A 24,990-nucleotide genomic window follows, 5' to 3' on the forward strand; every position below is an offset into this window, starting at 1 on the left:
GTCGGTGCAGGCTCGTTGGGACGAATGGGCTCCTTTTGCACTGTATGTTCTATGTTCTATCCACTGTCCACAATTCGTTCCTCCAGTGCCGCTCCTACATATGGCCGGCAATAATTAAAGGTTTTCCTTTATTGTCGTCGGCATGGTTTAGTTTAGGAGGCGTTGAGCTAACCTGTTTGTTCAGTGACGGGTAATTGATGTGAGTCTCCATGGATCTTAATTCTGTCACCGGATGGGGCCGCACCTGTATTAATAAGGGACTAGATTCGACGAGTTCTCCAGCAATTTCAGAGAGGTAGCAACGCCTCCGGGATTAAGGGCAACTCCTGCTCCAGAGAGATTGAGAGGCGAGATCAGAACCGGAGAATAATAGATCAGAATTTTACACTGACCGCTCAGAATTCTACAACAGGCTGGAACGTTACTGCAATGGATCAGAATCTGAGAACAATCGACTGGAATGTTATAGCAAAGGATCCAAATCTGAGAACTCTCGGCTGGAATGTTGCAGCAATGGACAGGGGATTATTGGAGGATATTAACCGTTTTGAGAAGTTTCATCGCTGGGGTGCATCATTACAATTACTGCTCTCCTGGGGTCTTGCGATTGTTGGATACTTTTTCTATCCTGTCCTCGCTATTGTCGGTGTCCCGGGTAAGTCTCCATTTCAAGTTAATAATACTGGAAATCGGCTTTAGCTCAATTATATTTCTTGGAAATTATTCGATTCTCCTTGCTGTTTTGATTGTTCTTGTTGATTCTTTGGTCCAAATATTAGCCACCGTTTGTAATTGCATTCCTGATCTTGTAAATTACACCCTCGTGTTGCTTTTGATTGGTCCAACATCAAACCTCTCTGTTCATCAGCGAAGTATGATTACACAGAATTTCTGTTCTTCTATTACCACGCATATGGTTTTCACTTACCATCGTAATTATCTCGCCCTATCTACCAATTCCATTTCTTCCAGCTCAATATTTTAGCCTTAACCAAAATATAGAAATCTCAGCGATCCCATTCATCCTGGTAGGATTTCTGACCCAATGTAAATTCACATCCCAATCCAAGCCATTATCAAATCCTTGATAATGCCCCCTCGCGCCCCCCCCCTCATTGGCTGGGAAGTAGGAATACTCTCTGACCTGATGTCATTCAGGTACAACCACGGAGAGCGGGAAATGTTTGTGGAGATGACACAGAGACACTGCAAATTAACGTGGATCGGTTAAGGAGGGGTCAACATTTGCCTGGTAAGGTGCAATGAGGACGGTCCGAGGATATCCAATTGATGATGTAGAAGAGACAGCCTGAATTATATCTGGCTGTATCGACATTCAACAGATGGGTCTGCTTGTTCCAGTTCTTGAATCAGAACTATCGGCTCCAAATAGAACAACATAATAGAGAGGTAAATGGAACATTGGACTTCATTGAAATGGGCATAGATTGTAACAGTCTTGCGAGGCAGCACAGGGAATTGGTCAGACCGCACAGAGAGCTCTCAGGAAAGTTTCCGTTGCCACATTTAAGAAAAGATAAATTTGCATAAGACGAAGTTCATAATTAGTTCAATTGGCACATTTGCCCCAGCGTCAGAGGAGCTTCTGTTGAAAGCTGTAAAATTCCGAGGTGGCATTCCAGGTCAGAGTTTGGGAGAATGTCATGGAATGCCGAAGCAGAAGATTTCTGATTCCTTCAATGATTCCTGATGCAATCGATGATTCCTGATGGTATTCGATCCTCAAATATTTCCCTCCTCATTCTCTGGAATTGACGCACCTCCCAGTACTGCTGGTCCTCTGACGTTCACAGGAAGAATTGCACAATCAATTGATTCTCCCCGCATTCGCTGCGTCGTTTTGCAAATAACGTCCAGCACCTTCACCCGATATCCCACCAGACACCCAGACAATAGAATCGGTCAAAATAATCAGAGACTGTGAATAGTCTGATTCTCCAGAGAGTCATTATGAAATGAGCAGTTTTTTCAACCTGGGCTGATTCACACAACTCCGTCTCCCTCCCTCCCCCATAAACACCAAGTAGGGTAAGTGTGTAAAGATCAAAAGCAGGAATTGTAGATGATGTGTGGACTGTATTCCAGAGCCATTAATCTCAGTTATTACCAACAATATATCCTGAACTCGTGTGGTCTGTATTTTTCAGCTCAACATAGATTTTTATCTGAATTCAGAAATTAACATTGTTTTACTAAATCCAGAACATTGCAATTCTTTTCAAGGTAGATTTCATCGGAAGTAAATGGTTTCCAGCTACTGATTGCCCTGTTACCATTGCAGTCGTATGCACACTCTAGTCGCATGCATGGGCAGCAAGGTAGCACAATAGGTCAGCGCTGTTGCTTCACTGCGCCAGTGTCCCAGATTCGATTCTCTCCGTGTCTGCGTGGGTTTCCTCCGGGTCCTCCGGTTTCCTCCCACATCCCAAAGACGTGCGGGTTAGGTATATTGGCCATGATAAATTGCCCTGAAGGGCCAAAATGTTTAGGAGGGGTTATTGAGTTCCGGGATAGAATGAAGTGAGGGTTTAAGTGGTTCGTTGCAGACTCGATGGGCCGAATGGCCTCGTTCTGCACTGTGTGTTCTATGTTCTATGCTCATACAGCACAGTATTTTGTTGTGCATCTGCAAATCGCAATCCATACTACATAAAACTGATTCATTTTCTCCAGTCCCATCAATATTTTCACTTTTCATGTGTATTTGCCCTCACAGTTAACGTGCTGATGATTGTCGTCCTCTCTCAGAGAAAATGTGGTCTCTCTAAATGTGTCTCTTGCTACCTGCTGGCTATGGGAGCGACTGATTTACTGCTCGTAATTATCGACCTGATACTGAGGCAAATTCCGGTTGTATTTTTGGAACATTTCCTATTCCTGTACTCCAGCCCTGTCTGTAGATTTCACGCTGTCCTGGTTTATGCTACTAGAGACTGTTCTGTCTGGTTCACCGTCACTTTTACCTTTGATAGATTTGTGGCAATTTGCTGCCAAAAGCTGAAAAGTAAATATTGCACTGAGAAAACAGCAGCTGTAGTTCTGGGAATAACAACAGTGCTAATGTTTATGAAGAACATTTTCTGGTATTTCATGTTCACAGTTGGGTACCAACTGAGCAATTCATCCCGGTTTTGTCAGACAAGTTACGAAGTGATGATATCTCTATCCTGGGCAATAATTGAACTTACTCACTACTTTATAACGCCAGTTATTCCATTTGTACTGATTCTGTTGCTCAATGCTTTAACCATCAGGCAGATTTTAGTGAGCAACAAAGCCCGAAGGAGGCTCCGCACTCAGAGTAATGAAGACAAGCCCATCGATCCAGAAATGGAGAGCCGGAGGAAGTCCATGATTTTACTTTTGGTTATCTCTGGGAACTTCATACTGTTGTGGTCAGTCTATTTGGTGTATGTTATCTGGGATCAATTGTGGTATGTGATCGGACATATTGCAGCTTCACCTAATTACTTGGGAGAAATTGCATTCATTCTGCAGACACTAAGCTTCTGCACAAACACCTGCATTTATGCTGTGACCCAGACAAAATTCAGAGAACAGTTGAAGATTGTGGTTCAACACCCTTTCACTCTGATTGTTCAATTAATTGTGTAACAACAACTGAAGAACTAGCCGTTTCAATACCTAGGATCTCCAGATATTCGAGTAATGACTTGTCCAGAATGGTTTGGTCAGAATTGGGAATGTTTGTTGATGATTTCCAATTTTTGGAGTCATTCGCAATTCCTTGGACACTGAAGCAGCTTGTTTTCAAATGCAGTAAAACCTGGGCAACTGTCGATTTGGCCTGGAAAGTACTCACACTGTGACCACATGTATCAAACCATGAGCATCTCAACAATAGCGAATCTAAGCTTTTCCCTTTCGTGCTCGATTGCAATATTGTCGATACATTCCCCACCTCCAACTCACTGTGCCCATTACTATGAACCAGAAACTGTACTGAGCCTTCCATGTGAATATATTGGCTACGAGTTTAGATCCGATAATTTCGGAGTAAATAACACCTCTTCAATCCTCAAACCCCATCCACCAATGAACAAGTCAGGAGTGTGCAGCTCCAACAACACTTAACCAGCTCGACACGATCCAAGAAAAAGCAGCCGACTTGATTTTCATGCCACCCACAAACATTCACTCCCTCCACCACCGATACACAGTGGCACCGTGTGTACTACCTACAATATTCACTGTAGGGACTCGCTAAGGCTCTTTCTGTCGCCATCTCAGATGGCCACCTGCAAAGGAGCATGGAAATTATGGCCAACCCAGGACTCAAACACACTTAGAGCTTGTGTATGTATTTGGAACCCAGATAGCTAGACGCGATCGAAATCCCCGCTCATTTGCATTCTAATGGCCCATTTCGCCAGAACAAAAGGCGTGTGCCCGGGTAACCGACTAACCGGCTCCACTCCCTTTGCTAATAAAGCCCAAACAGCCAAGGTCAAAGACCGCTCAGTACACGCCCAGCCATCAAGGCACCCGCCCCTTTATTGGCCAAAATCGAAGGCAGTGATCGAATCCTGTCGAATTATTGGGTCGAAGGCTAAGGACAGCCCCAGAGGGCGCCAAATCCCAGAGGGTACAAAAGGGACGCAGACATGTGTTCTGTCTCTCTTGGATCTGGCCTATGCCAACCCAAGTGCAGCATAACGAACAGACAGATACGTTGAAGACCAACGATCGCTACCAGACGGATGAGTCCAGCAGTAACAGTGCCACTTCTTCCACCCAGCCACGCAAGTTCCGGACAAAGGCTTTGTCCATCTGCATAGAGCCGGTTGCCCTGAAGTTAAGTATAGGTTATTGTAGTGGTTCCGTGTTGTTTAACTTGTAGTGTTTTATGTTGCATGTAGAAGTAATCCTTGTGTATAAATAAACTGACTTTGAACTTGAACTGACTAACTGGTTGTTTTGTCTTTGATCGATGTCCGGTAAAGCCTTGTGGTTGTATCATTTGATACCTGGCGACTCTGAAAAGCAACATTATCATTAATAACTGCCATATCCAGTTAATTTGGCAACATTATTGGTGCCGATCGGTGGGATAGTATTCCACTCATTAAAAAAAGCAACATTATTGGTGACTCCGGTGACGAATGGCAACACTTCCGCAGCTCCTCCCAAACCCGTCATCTCTGCCATCTGGTCAGAAAGGGGCAGCAGACACACGCGGACCAGCACCTGAAGGTTCACCTCCGAGCTATTCGCCATCCTGATTTGGAAGTATATGGCCGTTTCTTGATGGCCGCAGATTCAAAATTCTAGTTCTCACTTTTTAAGACTATTGTGATTATTGCCGACCCACATAGGGGGAAACAGTGACATCGTGGTATTGTCGCTGTATTAGTAAACCAGAATCCTATAGTAATGCTCTGGGGCCCTGAGTTCAAGAAGAATGATCACTGTCACCTTAGCAATCACAATCAGCAATGATCAATAATTAGTGACCTCACCAGGAACGCCCATGAACCAATAAATTATAAATTATGCACAACCCAATGATATCGGTGACACAATTGTTGGTTGGGTGATATCGAACAGCAATAACGGTCAACTGCAGAAAGGAAACAGCTTTTGAATTAATGTTCACATCATTAATACTTTAAATTCTAGCAACAGACATCACTTCAATTGGCCTCTCAAATCACTTAATATGTTAATAACAAAAATAGTAAAATGCATTGCAAAATATATCTCAAATTGACCCCATAAACTATTCATTGGGAATCTCAATGAATATCCACGTGCAGTGATTGGACCAAATCACACCGCAAAAGACTCAGTAAATATTCAACATTGTTAAAGCTGTGTCCTGGTCCTTGCCGATTTCTGTTTTGGGTGGTGTAGTGTCTTAGTTTTGCTGTGTGTTTCTTTTTGCAGGTGTATTTAGGAATGCGTGTGTGTGTCTGTCTCCGTGAGTGATGTTATCTTCGTGAATCTGTTCATACGTTTGTTTTGTGACTCAATGCGTTTTTGTGCACATTGTTGTTTCTGTGTGAGTGTGTGAGCGAGAGGGTGTGTTTGTGCTTTAGCGTTTGCATGTGTACTTGAGATTGTGTGACTGAGTGCGTAAACGTGTGTTTTGTGTGTCTGCGTGTGAGTGTGTGTGTGCGTGTGATTGTTTTTGACTGCGTGTGTGTCTGAGAATGTGTGAGAGTGTGTTTACCTGAGTGGGTACATGCGCAAGTGTGACTGTGCGTTTGAGTGTGGAAGGCAAATTAATGAGTTGCCAACTTAGAAGCATGCTGGGCAATGCTTGACTATAATTCAGTAAGAAGTCTAACAACACCAGGTTAAAGTCCAACAGGTTTGTTTCAAACACGAGCTTTCGGAGTGCAGCTCCTTCCTGCTTTTGAATGAAAATAAGTAGGTCAGGTAACATAAATGAAATACTGCTTAATATTTTGGTCTCGACCTTATTATGAAAACACATTGTCCTCCGAAAGATAACAAAATGGGTACTCGAGTTGTTATTTGCCAAGGGTAAGAACATACGTACTACGGATTTTATCTTACGTACTTTCCAAGGTCGATTTAGTATAAACATGCCTGTTTACTTCAGGCTGTTATTTAAGACGATAAAACATGCTTTCTTCAATCGAATCTCGGTGTGCAGTGCACTGGCTTTGCAGCTGGAACACTCTCCGCAAATATATTTGTGCAAATAAATTTCCTTCAATCGAACCTCGAGGAATTTGTCTTTATTATAATTTCCACGACACTGAGCTTGCACGGGTCTTACAAAGTTGGTCCAACAGAGGGATATTGCTGAAGGTGAGTGTGTTGTGTTTTGTGTTTTTGTGTGTGTGTGAGATAGAGAGAGAGAGTGCATGTATTATTTCCTTTGACCAGCATGAGATAACCGTCCATATCATTGATGGACAAGTTTGAAGAGGAACCCGAAGGTGACGAGGACAAAGAAGCCGAATGTATTGCCATCCCTTCCACAAACAATTATTCCTTCCAGTACCGGCGCTCAGTGGCAGCCGTGTGTTATATCTAAAAGATTATCATAGAATTTACAGTGCAGAAGGAGGCCATTCGGCCCGTCGAGTCTGGACCGGCTCTTGGAAAGAGCACTCTACCCAAGGTCAACACCTCCACCCTATCAACGTAACCCAGTAACACCACCCAACACTAAGGGCAATTTTTGGACACTAAGGGCAATTTATCATGGCGAATCCACCTAACCTGCACATCTTTGGACTGTGGTAGGAAACTGGAGTACCCGGAGGAAACCCACGCACACACGGGGAGATGTTCTGCAGCAACTCATCAAATCTCCTTGGACAGCGCCTTCCAAACCGCTGACTTTTGCGATCTAGATGGACAAGGGCAGCAAACATATGGGGAACAGCAGCAACTGCCAGATTCCTTTCGAGCCATAGCCATCCTGACTTGAAAATACATCAAACGTTTCGTCAAAGCCGCTGGAGCAAATTCCTGGAACTCTCTCCCTAATAGCACGGTGGGTATACCTACACCTCAGGGATTGCTGCTTTTTAAGGAGGTGATTCACCTACCACCTTCTCGGGGAAATAGGGGATCGGCGATAAATATTCGGTCAGCCTAATCGCATCCTGCAGATGATTTTAAAAACCATGCAATAAAGAATTGTGCTGAACAGTAAGCAGCTTCAGTCTCATTTTATAAATCTCACAAACAATATTAATCTTCTGTAATTTCCAATATATGGCGTATACCTGTTGCTGAAACAATTTTATTACATTTGAAAAACCTTAGAAGAAAATACCATAGAGTCACAGAGCTCTGCAGCCCTGAAAAGACCCTTCGGTCTATCACGTCTGCGCCTGTAATAAACAACCATCGAAATATTCTAATCCAATTTTCCTACATTTGGTCGATTCCTTGGGTTCGCAAGTATAATTCTTAAATGCTTCAGAAATGATATGAGGGTCTCTACCTCCACCACCCTTTCAGGCAGTGATTTCCAAACTCCCACCATCCTCTGGGTAAAATGGTTTTCCTCACATCCCCGCTCAGCCTCCTGCCCCTCACCTGAAATCTATGCACCCTGGTCATTGATCTCTGCACCCAGGGGGATTGCTTCTTGCTGCCCGTGGTACTGACGTTTGGGTCCTTTTAAGATTGGCAGTAGTGATTATTGGGGTACCGGAAGGATCTGTTCTTGGATGCCATCTGTGCACGTTATATATTAATGATTCGGACGAAGGAAAGAAATGCGTTATCTCCAAATTTTGCGATGATATAAAGTTGGGTAGGAGGGTGAGCAGTGAGCTGGTTGCAGAGATGCGACAGTGGGATTTGGACAGGCTGAGTGAGTGGGCATATGCATGGCAGATGCAGCATAATGGAGATTATCGTTTGGTAGCAAAACAGGAAGACCGATTAGCATTTGAATGTGTGTGAATTGAGAGAAGTGGATACTCATCGAGACCTTGGTGTCCTCATGCATTAGTTGCTGATTGTAAGCATGCAGATACAGCAGGGCAGTAATGAGGGCAAATCGTTTATCGGCCTTCAGAGCGAGAGGATGTGCCTATATGAATGAGAGTGTTTTACTGCAATTGTAAAGGGCATTGGTGATTCGGAACCTGGAGTTTTGTGTGCAGTTTTGGTGTCCTTAGCTGAGGAAGTATCACAGATCGTAGAAACGTTACTGCACGAAAAGAGGCCATTCGACCTATCACCTCCATGCCAGCCCAAGGGTACTCGGGTGTCCCTTCTATTCCCACAAAATTTCTTCACCCAGTCCACAGCCCTGAAGCTGAGTTCAATAGAAGTGCATACCCAGGTGCTTTTTCAAAAGATTGAGGGTATCTGTCCCCACCACCATTTGGGTGGCAAATTCCAGCTTCACACTACTCACTAGGTAAAAGGTTGTTGGATGTTCTTGCTATGAAGGGAGTGCAGCATATGTTTACTAGACTGATTCCTGGGATGGCAGGAATGTCATACGAGGAGAGAGTAAGTCAGTTAGGATTACATTTATTGGAGCACAGAAGAGTGAGATGGGATCTTATAGAAACTCATAAAATTCTAACAGGATTAGACAGATTCAGAAAGAATGGTGGACGAGTCCAGAAGAGGAGCTATAATCCATGGATAAAGCACACACCTTTTAGGACTCAGGTGAGAAGAAATGTCTTCACCCACAGAGTGTCGAATCTGTGGAATTCACTACCACAGAAAGTAATTGGGGCCAAAATGTTGCGTCATTTCAAGAGCGAATTAAATATTGCTCTTGCGTCTAAAGGAACCAAGGGTTATGCGGGGGGGGGAGGTTCGAGGGGCGGGGCAGGAGGATAAGGGTATTGAGCATAATGATCAGCTTTGATCATGATAAATGGTGGGGGGGGGCTCATGGTCCAAGTGGCCTCCTCCAAGATTTTCTGTGTCGTTTCTACGTATCTTCTTTGTATGGACCTAATTCATATGTGACTTCAAAGGATGTTTTATATTTTGTCATTATCCTGAGTCATCTGCTTTGACAGGGAACATAAACTCCATATGCCCTACATGTCAATCAACTTTGCATACTGAGCACCGACATTTGGACGGCCACTCCCTTTGAGTTGCTGTTTCGTCAAATGTAACGATGAAAGCCTTTACGTTCTTTCCCCAACATTTTGATAGAACCTGTACATCTTTCAATATTTCCTCACCAGGACTTGAATGTGAAAGTTTACTCCTCCTTCTTGACTTGCCTCAAATTCTGTCTTCAACTCCAAACTTTTAAATTGATATTCTCTCTCTTTCTCTCTGCCCTTTCTCCATTGTTAATACTTCCATTTCCAGATCAGATTTCCTCGTCTAAATTTGCCATTAAAACCATTATTCTATTTCTTAAAATTCCCTGTCATGCTCGAACTGGAAGTGAATTTCTCCACAACGTCCTCCCCACCAGCAAGTGTTTTTGATAAGACACTGCCAAGCCTAAGTGTTTGTGGGCTCCGTTGTGTTTATAATACACCAAAGACTCAAACAGTACATCATGTATTTCTGCTTTCCTAGCTTTAATCAGCAAATCTACTTTAATTCACTTGCCAATTCAATTAATATGCCTGTACGAAGTCCTTGTAATAAACCAAAGGCAGTTCCGCCAACTGCAGAGAGGCCGCGGAAGCTTCCAGTACCAGCTGCCATTCTGCTAGTATAAACCTGCTTCCTTTTTAATATATACTGTACCCAATTCGCCGCTCTCTACGGTCCCAAAGATTCCGGGCGAGCCCTCAAATTATGGGATGTCACCGTGGGATAGTGTACGGTAACTTCCAACCCCATTTGATCGGGAGTCAAAACACAGGAGACATAGTATTCTGCATTAATGCATGTGGCCTTGATTGAGATAACTAGGCTAGTCAACACGTATGTAAACTTTAAACAGGTGTAAAATTTAATTAATATAAGTTATTATAATTAAATAGAGGGAACAACATAGAACTGGTTATGCGGTATTTGATTCCCAACCCCGTCTTTCTAACTCCACCCAGTCTCGCCACACACACAGACGAAAAACAGAGGGAAAGAGGGTGGTTACAAGGTAAAGAAAATATAATAAAATAAACTGGGTAAGGATCTTTGATTTAGATGGATGTCAGTTACTTTCTCAGTCAATGTTAGACCTTCATTTGGGTCATTTCTTTCCCTTCAGCTTGTAAAGATCTTCACTGCAGAATTACAGAGATCGCAGGCAACTGGCAGCAGAGAGAGGGCGAAACAAAGATCCACTTCCTACGAGGGCCCAGCTGCGCCTGGCAGTTTCTCTGAAATAAACACCCGGCAGGAGCCAATCGCTGACTATTTTCTCACACAGAGGGTGGTGAGTATCTGCAACGAGCTGCCAGAGGCACTGGTAGAGGCGGGTACAATTTTGTAATTTAAAAAGCATTTAGACAGTTATATGGGATAGTTGGGCGTGGAGCATTATGGGCTATGGATCTAGCTTCGTGGTAAAATCTGGACGGCATGTTTTGATTCTGTAAACCTCTCTGGCTCTCACTCTACTGGCAGGCAGGACACTGTCCCTAGCCAACCTATCAATCTGCAGTTCACCTGCGTCCGACTGGTCTGTTTTTTCCCCTCCAGAATACAAAACCTGGGAACACAGAGAGGGGGGAAGAGTTTAATATATGTATAACTTCCAATCAAGGTGAGTCGGGGGGGGCGGGGAAAGAAGAAGAGAGAAAAAAAGCTGCGCCTGTATATTTTAAGGTGAAGGAGGTAAAATGCTAACGGGGTGCGAGCTGGCGGGGAGGTGGGGGGGGGGGGGGTGGAATCATCCTTTTCCCCCTCCTTTTTTTCTTTCCAAGCCGCTAACCTTCCACCCCCACACAATATATTTTTCCATCTCGCCAGAGACGAACGGCCGTTATCCGTGAGGCTCATTTTCCTCCCCCACACCATCACACTAAAGACCTTTTAATTTCATTTTCCTCTGGTCTGACCGAGGGAGAGGGAGGGAGGGAGGGAGAGAGATGAGGCAGATAAACCATGGCTGGCTAGCTCTGTTATTTGGAGAACCTGATGGCCGAGGGGCGCTGCCAGGACTCAGCCGACCCTGGCTACGTGGACGCCAAGTACATCTGGGCAGGATCTCCTGGAGGCACCTTGTCGGTTGTAACGCCTCTAGAAATAGATGTGGTGGTTGGAAAGGATAGGCACAGCTTCTGCACAAATGGCCTGGTTGTTGATCGTTCTGGGTGAGTGTGCTTAACACTCAATTTGGCTATGTTTCGTTCCTTAGCTCTGGAGTCGCCAGGTATAGTTAAGATACCGCCACAAGTTTCAAGGTCAAGTTCAAAGCAATAAAACCGTACACCAATTAGTAAGTTCAAACAAATGAGTTTATTATAATACAATTATAAACTACTCATGCACACGCTAAGATGACTAAACTATTCCTACCATTAAATAGACCAACACTTATCTGAATAAGGAACTGTCGGACCCGGGGGACAATGGCCTCTTGATCTGCACTGGGTCCGCAGACGTCAGTTTGGTACGGGTTAAAAGGGGTCAGGAGTGTCTATCTCTGGTAGCGATCGTTGTGAGACACTTACTTGCTGGCGGCTGCTGTCGGAACCTCTCCTCTCTCTCCGTCAAGGTCTTCTTCGGTAAAGGCTGGTCGAGAGGGCTGGTCATGAAGAACGAACTGAGTTTCGGACCTGTCTCTTATAGATCCCAGGTCTTCGCTCCCTTTTGGGCGGACCTTCTATCTGCTGGGGAACGATTGGGTCTTTTCCCAATCGATTTGATCCACCCCCACACCCCCCCCCCCAATACTGAGGCTGTCCCTCGACTACTGGGCGTGCCTTCAGGTGCTTTGTGTTCGAACCCTGCTGGTGCCGGGGTGTCTGGCTTCTCATACAATGTTGCAATCACTTCCCTATTTGTGTCCTTTGTCCCTGAAATCGTTCCATTACTATGCTAACTGTCCCGGAGATTGTTTCCTTAGTATGCGGAATGTTCGTGTCGGTGCTGTCTGCTCTCTTAGCAGACAGAATACACAGCGGCTGGTTGCAGCCTGCTTGTGCTGCAAACGTTGTCCATTTTACCCTGCAAGCTTTGCGTTCCTCCATTTTGTATTGAGGGAATGGTCAACTTCGGTGGCTACACTTCCTCCTTGTGATCCTAACGCGAAAGCGTGAAGGATCACCCAAGTATGGTGTCCCTGTTCCCTGACCTCAGCGAGTTCCATGGCCTCTGCACTTTCCTCAATTATGCCAAAAAACTTTATCTAACAATTTCTGATTGGCGCTATTTCAAAGGGGACATGCATTATCAATTGAAATCGGGAACCTCTAACTATCCTCAATAAACTACTCTCATCTCATATTTAAACATCCTACAACATTCTAAATCCTTAATCATTCACACAGCAGCATCATTACATTTCATTCTCTCTGACTTGGCAGTCGAGCTCAGAGGTTCATCATTAATAGGAAGAATCTCTTTATTTTACAAAGGCATCGACTGTAAAAATAAATACTTTATTACATTTCCAGGGGTTCGGGGGACTGGTAGAATCCAAAAATAGGGGATCTCACTCTATACACTGTTGAGGCATGAAAATGGTAGGCTCTCCTTCTCCATTTCCTCATCCTGAGGGTTCGGACGATAATACAGATGATCGCAATTGCTAAAAGTGATTCTATAACGTACGACAAGGAGTACCATGTCAGAAATCTGTACACCAGGTCGGGGTACTGTTACCATTGACTGGGCTGGGGTGGTCTGGGTTTGGGAGAAGTTAGCAAATGTTGTACTGTGGGAAAGGGGTTTCGCGTCCACGCGCAACCACGCAGATGCCACAAAAGCTAAAAAGATAGCAATTGGAGGGCTCTTCACCTTCTCTCTCTCTTCTCTTCCTTCGTTCCTGGGATCGTGCTGTACTGTTGCTTTTGTTCCTCTCTCGAACGACCGAAACCTATGGGATCAAGCATATTATCTGTCAGTGTTCAGCTTCATAACTTGACTTTAAGTATATTTGTCCTCTTGTTCCAAATTTCGCTTTATGATGGTCACCTCCATGTGACTCCCTCATTTACATTTTTTTTCAAAAGCGGATTTAGGACCAGACATATACTTAACTACTAAACCAGTGCGAGCCGTCTCGCAGAATGTTGCAATTTACCATTCCAAAATGTTCCTCGATGTAAATAGCATGAGGGTTGCAACCAAAGGGCTGCGTTAAACGAAACCAGAGGAGAACAATCTTTTAGAAATCAGACAGTCGAAATGGGTTGCGTGTGGGCCGCGACGGGTAAGATTTGCGTAGAATCCCCGGGTAGGGCGGGCTGTCCTCTACCCGAGCTTAGCTGACCAAAGGGGTGGTCCTCAGACAGGGCGTGTACTCAGTGCCGTTTCTCCACTGCCTGAGCGATCTGATTCAAACGGGCAAGAATGTATTCATCGTGGGGTTGCATCTTCTGTCCTCCAAACAGAAGAGCAGTTATGATCGGGCATGTGAAACAAACATCTGTAAACAGAAGACAAGTCGTGAAAATTGATCGATTCATCAGAAGACATTTCAACTGATATGGCGGGGGACCAATATGAGGTGGGTTCGGAAAAAACATCTTGGTTACAGTGATACTGTGAGATGGTCACAAACGTTTCAGCTGAAATGTCTTGGGGCCGATTCTCCTTGGCGTTCTGAGCTGAATGAAATACAAACATAGAACAAACAAACATTAAACGTACTACAGGTTCCATCAGAAAGGACAGCGCTTCTCTCAAGCGGTTCCTTTTACTTCATCATCTGGACACCTCATTCATTATCCTCTGGAACAGGGTCGCAAAGGGGTTGCCGTGCCGGGAGTCAGACTCAAAGTCATCCTCTTCTCCCGCATCACATACCCTTGTATGGATCAGGCATGCTATGATCACATTCGGTGAGTTTGGGTCCCTCTCGTCCTTCCGGACGAGTCTGTATAATTGTCCCTGTGGCAAATACTGGTGTACTAATTTGTGTGGACGTTGTCGGGGTTATCAGTGTTGGGTGGTGGGTTTGGGTGCGGGTCTGGAGCTTTTAGGTAAGTGATCTCCATGGGGTCAGTGGAGTCGGCGTCGAAGTCGCTGACGTGGGGGCTGTAGGGTGGAGTGATGTGGTTGTCCTCAGTCTCACAGTCACTGTCACTGTCTCTCCTGTGGGAGCTTGTGGGTGTTCCGGGGCGTGTCCTAATGTCGGTGGGCGGAGTTGAGGTCGAGTCCGATGAGGAACTGGTCTGTGAGGGGGAGGGTGGAAATGTGTCTCTTGTGGGCGGGGCGAGGTGTTCTGCTGCGTCCAGCAGGACATGGTGCGAGTGGTTTGACTGTGTTCCATAAGCCTTTAACTGGTTAATATGGAACCACGCAGTCTTACCGTTAGGGTACTTTATCCGATATATTGACGGGCTGATTTTGTCCGATATTGAGTACGGGCCGGAAAATTTTGGGGCCAAAAACGTGCTGGGGTTATACACAGATATCATCACTTGTTGCCCAACCTGAAATTCTGTGGAGTGGACATTTTTGTTGAAAGAGGCCTTGCTCTGTTTCCTACTTTTACCCAATTTTACTGCGGCTGCTAGCTGAGCCGACATTACAGTCTCAACTAATTGTTTTACTGCTGTCTCGTGTGTGAGGGCCGTCACTTCTGGGCTGGTCATGTCGAGTCCTAAAAGGAATTCTGATCCTTTCATAGAGCGTCCGGTCATGAGTGTGTGTGGGGTGAAACCTGTTGATGATGAAACAGTATTTCTTATAAACATTAGTGCGAATGGGAGCACTGAATCCCAAGTTGAATTGTTCTCCTGTACCATCTTTCTAAGGGTCGATTTTAGAGTCCGATTCATGCGTTCCACTATCCCGCTTGACTGGGGGTGATACGCAATGTGGAAATTTTGATGCCGAACATGGCCAGCACGTTCTTCATGACCCGTCCTGTAAAATGAGATCCCAGATCTGATTCTATACTTCTGGGGAATCCCCATCTAGTAAAAATATGGTGGGTCAGGATCTTTGCGGCTGTCTTTGCAGTGTTTGCACGAGATGGGAATGCCTCTACCCATTTCGTAAACGTGTCTATGACCACCAGAACATATTTATAGCCATTCCTCCAAGGGGGCAATGGACCTATAAAATCGATCTGGAGGTTTGTCCAGGGGCCATTAACGGGGCGAGTGTGGCTGAGTTGTGCCTTCTTTGAATACCTTTCTGGGTTATTCTGTGCACAAATTAAACAGTTCTCTATGTAGTGGGTTACACCTTCGCTTAAATTGGGCCATCAACACTGTTGTCTAAGGTGGGCTGTAGTAGGGTCGATCCCTTGTTGTCCAATGACTATCATGGAATAAGGCGATCATTTGATTCCTGTCCTTCTCAGGAACTACATACAATTTGTCTTTGATAATGACACCCTCATGTGTGGTCAAAGCGTGTTTGAATTTGTCCTACTGGGCCACAATGTTTCCTTTTAAAATCTCCCGGAGATTTGCGTCCTGCTTCTGTGCCTGTACTAAATCTTCGATGTCTGTCTGTGAGACCGGAACGGAACTCACAGGGGCGCTAGCTGGTGCGCTAGCTGGGGGTGTCCAAAAATGACTTCGCCTGGAATATGCTTTTGCCAGTACGTCGGCTTTCACATTTCCGGGGGGGGGGGGATGATCGATGGTGGCTTCTAATCTTGATAATGCCATACGTCCTATCCTTTGCCTTCTCTAAGATATGGCGGAGCAATGGGGCTGATGGAAGGGGTTTCCCGTCCGCGGAGACAAAACCTCTTGTCCTCCACAGGGGTAGAAAATCTGTGAGGTTGTTACATACATATAGACTGTCCGAATATGTGTCTGCTGGACTGGGGAACGAATCTGGGTGGTCCACTATGTATGCAATGGCCGCGAGCTTTGTTGCCTGCACGCTTAAGTGACCGGGTAACTTTAGTGCTGTTTCCTATAGTGCGCGTCCCTGCGCATCTTCCACATAAATACCGCATCCTGTAATGCGTTCGCCGTCTAAAACTGTGGATGAACCGTCCAAATAAATCCGTAGGGGTGCACACATGTCCGTGGGCTGGGGGCTATGGCTTGAATTCCCTATATTCCTGGGGGGAGTCTTAGCAATGAAGGGTCCTGTGTTGTGTAGGGGGGCTACTATTTCGCATTGATGGGGTAGTCCTGGATACTGTAGGTTGTCCGCTAAAAATGTGCGTGTCTTGGTCCGTTTAACTGTTATGTCCCGTCCCTGTAACAGAAGTGTCCATCTACCTACTCTTATCTGGCTCACGGAACCGTCCTTCAGTCGTCCGTCTAAAAGTAACTGTGTGGGGGTGTGTTCGGACAAAATGGTGATGGGGTTGAGTCCGGTAATGTAGGAAACATATTGTACTGGCCAGAATACCACGAGCAGGTGCCTTTCGAAGGCTGAGAAACCTTGCTCCACGGGGTCTAACAGTCGTGAGGCATAAGCCACTGGTCATAGCTGCTCGTGCCGTTCCTGAAGGAGCAGGTCCGAGAGGGTCAGATCTGTGCTAGCTACCTCAATTGCATAGGGGGAGAGTTGGTCTGGAACTTATAGCGCGGGTGCTGTGCTAAGGGCTTTCTTTAACTCTTCCACAGCCTGTGTATGCCGCGGAAGCCATTCCCAAGGTGCTCCTTTCTTAGGGAGGTCTGAAAGTGGGGCTGTCATGGTCGCAAAACCATCGATATGGTTCCGACAATACCCAACCAGTCCTAAAAATGACCGGAGGGCGGAAACATTTTGGGGAAGGGGCAATTTGACGATTGAGTCAATTCTTTTGAACACGATCTCGCGTTTGCATTGTGTGTTGTCTGTACCCAAATACATCACTTTATTCTTCAATATTTGGGCCTTTCTGGCGTTAACCTTATATCCGATTGTGTTCAGAAGTTCCAGGAGTTCGGACAGAAGCGTGATGTGCTCTGCTTTGGTGTCTGTCTGCAGTAACAGGTCGTCCACATACTGTACCAGACATTGGGGTCGGGGAAATTTTACTGGTCGATTTGCCAGCTGTCGGTGGAAAATTGAGGGGGAATTGTGGAATCCTTATGGGAGGCATGTCCACGTGTACTGCTGTCCTTTGAATATGAAGGCAAATTTGTACTGGCACGCCTTTGCCAATTGGATTGTCCAGAAGCCGTTGCTAATGTCCAATACCGTGAAATATTTGGAGTGGAGTCCCTGCTTGAGCATGGTCTCTGGACTTGTTGCTACCGTGGGGGCTACTGCTGGGGTAACTGTTGAGTTCCCGGTAATCAATGGTCAGACGCCATGATCCGTCGGGCATCCTCACTGGCCAAATAGGGGCATTATTAGTCGAGGCTACTGTCCTAAGTACACCCTGCTCTAATAAGCTCTCTATAACTTTTCTAATTTCTCCCTCCGCTTCTAGGGGAAATCTGTACTGTCTCTGTGGTCTCGGGTCAGGTCCTGTAGTTTGAACTTGTCCAGTCATTCTGCCGCAGTCGTGCAGGTGACTGGCAAATGCTGTCCTGTGTTTGTTCAGTACTGCCCTAACCTGTTTGTCCGTGCTCAGTGTGGTCGGGTCAAAACAATAGTCGCCTACTGCGCTAATCCTGTTCGCAAACTCTCCTACTGTGAGCGTTGCGGGTGCTGTGTCAGATTTTGCCATTCGCCAGACACACTGATTGACTGGGTCGAACGACAGGCTGTGGGCATTCATAAAGTCAATGCCCAGTATGTGTTCTGCTGTGTGGGGCAGATTAACTAAAACAACAGGGTGTCTGGTGGAGATATTCCCTTGTTGGATGGGTACAGGGGCTGTAATGTGTCCCTGCTGCGAGTGAGCTGCAAAGCCGCTGAGTGTTATTGAAGCTGTAGTGGGCCACGTGTCTGCCTGTGGTGCAGTGGAGGAATTAATGGTAGTGCGGGACCCTCCTGTGTCCCAAAGTAATTCTATGGGCTTTCCCAGAATTTTCGCCTTGACCACTGGTCTTCCGGATGTGTCCCAGAGGGTGTCACAGACCCAAGTGGGGGAGCCCGAACACCCGTTCCGTCCACATTGATCTGTCCTGACTGCGTCCCTATACTATGGATAGGCTTAGTTTTGTTCCTGGTCAGAGTGCCTGTCGGCTGGCCTCTCTGAGATTTCTGCAGGGCGTTGCATTCCCTAGCGAAATGCAATAACTGCCCGCAGTTATAACATTCGTTTGACTACTGTGGGGGGGGGGGGGGGCTGTTCTTTCCTTCATTTACCCATGCGGGGTATTGGTGCGCTCTCACTGCCTGAATATCTGCTGCAGCCTGAGCTTTCTAGGGGTTCTTTACTGTTACCTTGCCTTGGATAGATTGCTCCCAAGTGCGGGACAATCTTTTCAATACCCATTTTTCATTATGGGCCTCTTCTGAGGGGTCATAATTGCTGCAGACATTCTGTCCTGCATCTGTGGCGTGGGAGATGATTGTGCGGGTCCATTTAACCATATTATCTCGGGTTAAATGTGCGCGTTCTGAATCACCAAGAACGGCAGTGAAATGAATCCACAGCCTTCCTGCGAATGCTGTGGGCTGCTCGGTCCTTTTCTGCCCACACTTATTTAGGCCGACTGGGTCTCCTCTGTTGTACCCTATCGCGTCTAAAATAGCTGTTTGCATCTCTTCCATGGTGCCTCCTCCAACGTTCTGTAGGTAGGGGAGGGCTGCTACTACCGATGAGTCTAAGCTCAAAACCGTGAGCTAAACCTGCTCTCTCTCATCCAGGCCGTACATGGTCGCTTGCTGGTTCACTCTTGTGAAAAATTGGTGGGGGTCTGCAGTGGGGAGGAAAGGGGTGATTTTCTCACACGCGTCCCTTAGTTGGGTTACAGTTAAGGGGGTGGTGTATGTGAACTCGGGTGCGCCTTCTGCGGTTGCTTTTCTTTGGGTGGTAACTGGGTTCATTGGTGCGGGTGCTCTCTGAGATGTGGGCGGTTGGGGCGCTTTCCTTTTCTGCTGCGCTGCTGGCGCACATGTCCCCTGAACATAGAGCTGCGCGGTTTCACTCAACTCCTGCCAATCTGGGGCATTTTCTTCATCTAGCTGTGTTCCAAATGTCTCTTGTAAACCATTCTGCACAGAAAGCAGAGATTGCAGCCGCGCAATCTGCTTACTGTATTTCGCATGGTCCACTGTGCTTTGCCTTTGCTCAGTGGTGGCAGCATGGAGAGCCCTTAAAGCTGCCTTTATGTCGCTACACTGCTTCTTTAGTGTTTCTACCTGCTTTTCTGCTTCTTCTCTTACCAAGACTGCACGCTGCACATCTTGATAGGCCTTTTCATATTGGGAACTGCTCAGATGGGGTAGACAAGAGTGATGTGCCCTCTTTGCATCATTCACCTCTCTATCCGTATCTTCCAGCCGTTGCCTTAAACCTAGATTCTCCTTTTCGATGTCCCTGACATCCACTTTGCTCATTCGGTTCTTCTCCTCTAACTCTGCTCGGAGCCTCCTGACGACCTCCTCTGTGCCTCGCAATTGTGTCAAGCAGGACACAATTGCCATCGGCTCACGTGCTTTTCCTAAACTCTTTTTATGAATTTGAGATAGGTTCTCCCACCAAGTATGTCCTATACTCCCGGGACCTGACTCCTCATTCACACAAAATTCACTCCAAAGGGGCCATCCTTTCCATTTGATGTACTTTCTGAGTTCCAGCTCCCACACGGGACACTGACCTACTCTGCTGATGTTGGTCGCTGCGACCACGAACTGCTTTGGGTTCATGAGGCGTTCCATTGCCTGCATGGCCATTTCCTTTTCTCCTATGCTCTCTTTTAATTTGGAACGAGGGGTAATAAGGCAATGCTTGTAAAATACGGTACGCTATGTTCCGACTTATAAAACTGCCGACAGTTTGTCGCAACAAAAATCTCTCGGTTTTACCTTACAACCCTGTTAGTTACGCATGCAAAAACACGCTTCCGAATTATGATTATTGGTTTGAACTAGTTGAACACTTGTGGTTTTTCCTTTTCAGAATTGGATTTCAAATTCAAATTTCTGGGTTCTCTCGGAGTGGGGGGGGGGGGACTTTTATTCGAGTCCCGTCGGATGTCGCCACTAAATGTTGCTCGTTCTGGGTGAGTGTGCTGAACACTCAATTTGGCTCTGTTTCGTTCCTTAGCTCTGGAGTCGCCTGGTATCGTTAAGATACCGCCACAAGTTTCAAGGTCAAGTTCAAAGCAATAAAACCATACACCAATTAGTAAGTTCAAACAAATGAGTTTATTATAATACAATTATAAACTACTCAGGCACACGCTAAGATGACTAAACTATTCCTACCACTAGATAGACCAATAGTTATCTGAATAAGGAACTGCCGGATCAGGGGGACAATGGCCTCTTGCTCTGCACTGGGTACGCAGACTTCAGGTTGGTACGGGTTAAAGGGGTCAGGAGTGTCTATCTCTGGTAGCGATCGTTGTGAGACACTTACTTGCTGGCGGCTGCTGTCGGAACCTCTCCTCTCTCTCGGTCAAGGTCTTCTTCGGTAATGGCTGGTCGAGAGGGCTGGTCAAGAGAGGAGGGCTGGTGAAGAAGAACGAACTGAGTTTGGGACTTCTCTCTTATAGGTCCCAGGGCTTCGCGCCGTTTTGGGCGGACCCTCTATCTGCTGGGGATCGATTGGGTCTTTTCCCAATCGATTTGTTTGAACCCCCCCCCCCCTCCAATACTGAGGCTGTACCTCGACTATTGGGCTGGCCTTCAGGTGCTTTGTCTTCGAACCCCGCTGGTGCCGGGGTGTCTGGCTTCCCATACAATGTTGCAATCAATTCCCTATTTGTGTCCTTTGTCCCTGGGATCGTTCCATTACTATGCTAACTGTCCCTGAGATTGCTGCATTAGTATGTGGAATGTTTGTTTCGGCGCTGTCTGCTCTCTTAGCAGACAGAATACACAGTGGCTTGTTGCAACCTGCTTGTGCTGCAACCTTTGTCCATTTTATCCTGCAAGCTTTGCGTTTCTCCATTTTGTTTTGAGGGAATGGCCAACATCGGTGGCTACATGATCCTCCGTGGAAAGAAGTGCTCTGTTATCAGGGATATTTACTGATGATGTTTACTGATGGCGAATTCACACTGGGCTTCAGAGCCAATCTGGAGGAGCAACGTACAATGTTTCTGTCGGCAGAGATGGCAGATCGTGGTCTTTGTAATGGGAAAAGTAGGGACCCTCAAAGGACACTTGAATTAAAAGGCATTCTCAATGGAAAAATACTTGAGAGATTGTGGGTTTTTGTTAGCCAGTATTCCTATTTAGTAGTTTAAAAATTGCTGTCAAAGTTTGCTTTTAACAGACACCTACCCTTTTACATTGAAGTTAAATTGTTTTAATAGCAACGCACGGTTACGGGGGTATGCATCCATGTCTCATTTGCATCCCTGCATTGGTGGGGGAAGTTGACATTTTTACTGTTTTCTTTATGTACTCCAGCAAGTTCTGGTGATGGGAAAACGAAGTTGTCCATGGAGCGGTACTCAACAAGAACGCATTTACCATGGCTACATAGCTGAGGAATTCTGGATGCTGAGTAGCCTCTTCCCATCCACGTCGCAGCTCATTCACATTCATGCCACCCAATTAAGGTGGCAGTGGTACCAGACTGTAGTTGATAGAATGTTTTCATTTATCCATTTCTGATCTAATTGATTCCCCTTCCCCCACATGCTTACCACTTAATTGTACTAACATTATAGGTGTAATGGAAAGCAAATCCCATGTTTTGGCACTATTAGCACAATAACTAAAAGGTGACATGCATGTTATTGCTTCTTTATTGTTGCAAACAAATAGGGCTGACTTGCATAGTTGGGCATTTAGAAAGTTTAATGAGATCCAGTCAACAAACCAGGTTCTGATTCTTCTCTCTCCCCCTTCCATTTCCCCACTGACATTCTTGTAAAAACATTAAAAGATGCTGTTCAGACACTCTCTGATTTAAGTGTTGTGAGTCAGCACTTGGAGCAGTTTTATAGATTTCTTCCTGTTTTAAGCATTCTGGGAGGGTAGCTGCTTGCCATAATTTTTCTGCCCGAGCTTTCCTTGTAACCTCATTGCCCATTCTCATTGATAAAGCCTCTGGATCTTCCTCCAGATTCATTGCCTGTTTACATCCCCTGCATTGGATAACTTTCCAGCAGCTTTGTGGAAATACTCTCTGTCATATGAACTTTTAACATTAGTATGACGTCATGGGTATAATTGCAGAATTGATCTAGGTGAGTGTAAATGATTTCATTGTTCTCTCCATGTGCGTGTCAGAATTCTGACACTGATCAGTTTAATCTACAGGGACATTCCATCCTTGCAATAGCTCAGGCACTTGTTTTGCCAGCTACAATAATGTAAGTTTAATTTTTTAAATAATGGTTGCCATTTTGCACAATAGGTCTCCCAACCATAACCATCTGGATTGCCGAGTTTTGAGTGCTTCATAGTTTCAGGTTGTTTTTTAGGATTACTGCCACTGCTCGATAATGCATTGGAAATTTAAATGAATAGAACATAGAACACTACAGCGCAGTACGGGCCCTTCGGCCCTCGATGTTGCGCCGACCTGTGAAACCATCTGAAGCCTATCTGACCTACACTATTCCAGTTTCATCCATGTGTCAGTAACCACTTAAATGCCCTTAAAGTTGGCGAGTCTACTACTGTTGCAGGCAGGGCGCTCCACACCCCTACTACTCTCTGAGTAAAGAAACTGCCTCTGATATCTGTCCTATATCTATCACCCCTCAAATTAAAGCTATGTCCCCTCGTGTTGGTCATCACCATCCGAGGAAAAAGACTCTCACTGTCCACCCTATCTAACCCCCTGACTATCTTATATGTCTCTATTAAGTCACCTCCCAGCCTTCTCCTCTCTAACGAAAACAACCTCAATTCCCTGAGCCTTTCCTCGTAAGACCTTCCCCCCATACCAGGCAACATCCTAGTAAATCTCCTCTGAACCCTTTCCAAAGCTTCCACATCCTTCCTATAATGTGGCGACCAGAACTGCACGCAGTACTCCAGGTGCGGCCGCACCAGAGTTATGTGCAGCTGCAGCATGACCTTCTGGTTCCGAAACTCAACCCCCCTGCTTATAAAGGCTAGCACACCGTGTGCCTTCTTAACAGCCCAATTAACCTGGATGGCAACTTTCAGGGATTTATGTACCTGGATGCCGAGATCTCTCTGTTCATCTACACTACCAAGAATCTTGCCATTAGCCCAGTACTCTGCATTCCTGTTACTCCTTCCAAAGTGAACCACCTCACACTTTTCCGCATTAAACTCCATCTGCCACCTCTCAGCCCAGCTCTGCAGCTTATCTATGTCCCTCTCTATCCTATAACGTCCTTCAGCACTATCCACAACTCCACAGACCTTCGTGTCATCTGCAAATTTACTAACCCATCCTTCTACACCCTCTTCCAGGTCATTTATAAAAATGACACAGCAGAGGCCCCAAAACAGATCCTTGCGGTACACCACTAGTAACGGAACTCCAGGATGAACATTTGCCATCAACCACCACCCTCTGTCTTCATTCAGCGAGCCAATTACTGATCCAAACCGCTAAATCACCCTCAATTCCATACTTCCTTATTTTCTGCAATAGCCTACCGTGGGGAACCTTATCAAACGCCTTACTGAAATCCATATACACCACATCAACAGCTTTACCCTGATGCACCTGTTTGGTCACCTTCTCAAAAAACTCAATAAGGTTTGTGCGGCATGACCTACCCTTCACAAAACCGTGTTGACTGTCGCTAATCAACTTGTTCTTTTCAAGATGATTATAAACCCTATCTCTTATAACCTTTTCCAACATTTTACCCACAACCGAAGTAAGGCTCACAGGTCTATAATTACCAGGGTTGTCTCTATTCCCCTTCTTGAACAAGGGGACAACATTTGCTATCCTCCAGTCTTCCGGCACTATTCCTGTCGACAAAGACGACATAACGATCAAGGACAAAGGCTCTGCAATCTCCTCCCGGGCTTCACAGAGAATCATAGGATAAATCCCATCTGGCCCAGGGGACTTATCTATTTTGACATTTTCCAAAATTGCTACCACCTCCTCCTTTTGACCCTCAATTCAATCTAGCCTGGTAGACTGAACCTGAGTGTTCTCCTCGACAACATATTCTTTCTCCAGTGTAAACACTGACGAAAAATATGCATTTAACGCTTCCCCTATCTCCTCTGATTCCACACACAACTTTCCACTACTATCCTTGATTGGCCCTAATCTTACTCTAGTCATTCTTTTGTTCCTGATATACCTATAGAAAGCCTTAGGGTTTTCCTTGATCCTATCCGCCAACGACTTTTCGTGTCCTCTCCTCGCTCTTCTTAACTTTCCCTTTAGGTCCTTCCTGGCTAACTTGTAACTCTCAAGTGCCCTAACTGAGCCTTCATGTTTCATCCTAACATAAGCCTTCTTCTTCCTCTTGACAAGTG

This window comes from Scyliorhinus canicula, chromosome 30, assembly GCF_902713615.1.
Source record: "Scyliorhinus canicula chromosome 30, sScyCan1.1, whole genome shotgun sequence".
Classification (NCBI taxonomy): domain Eukaryota; kingdom Metazoa; phylum Chordata; class Chondrichthyes; order Carcharhiniformes; family Scyliorhinidae; genus Scyliorhinus; species Scyliorhinus canicula.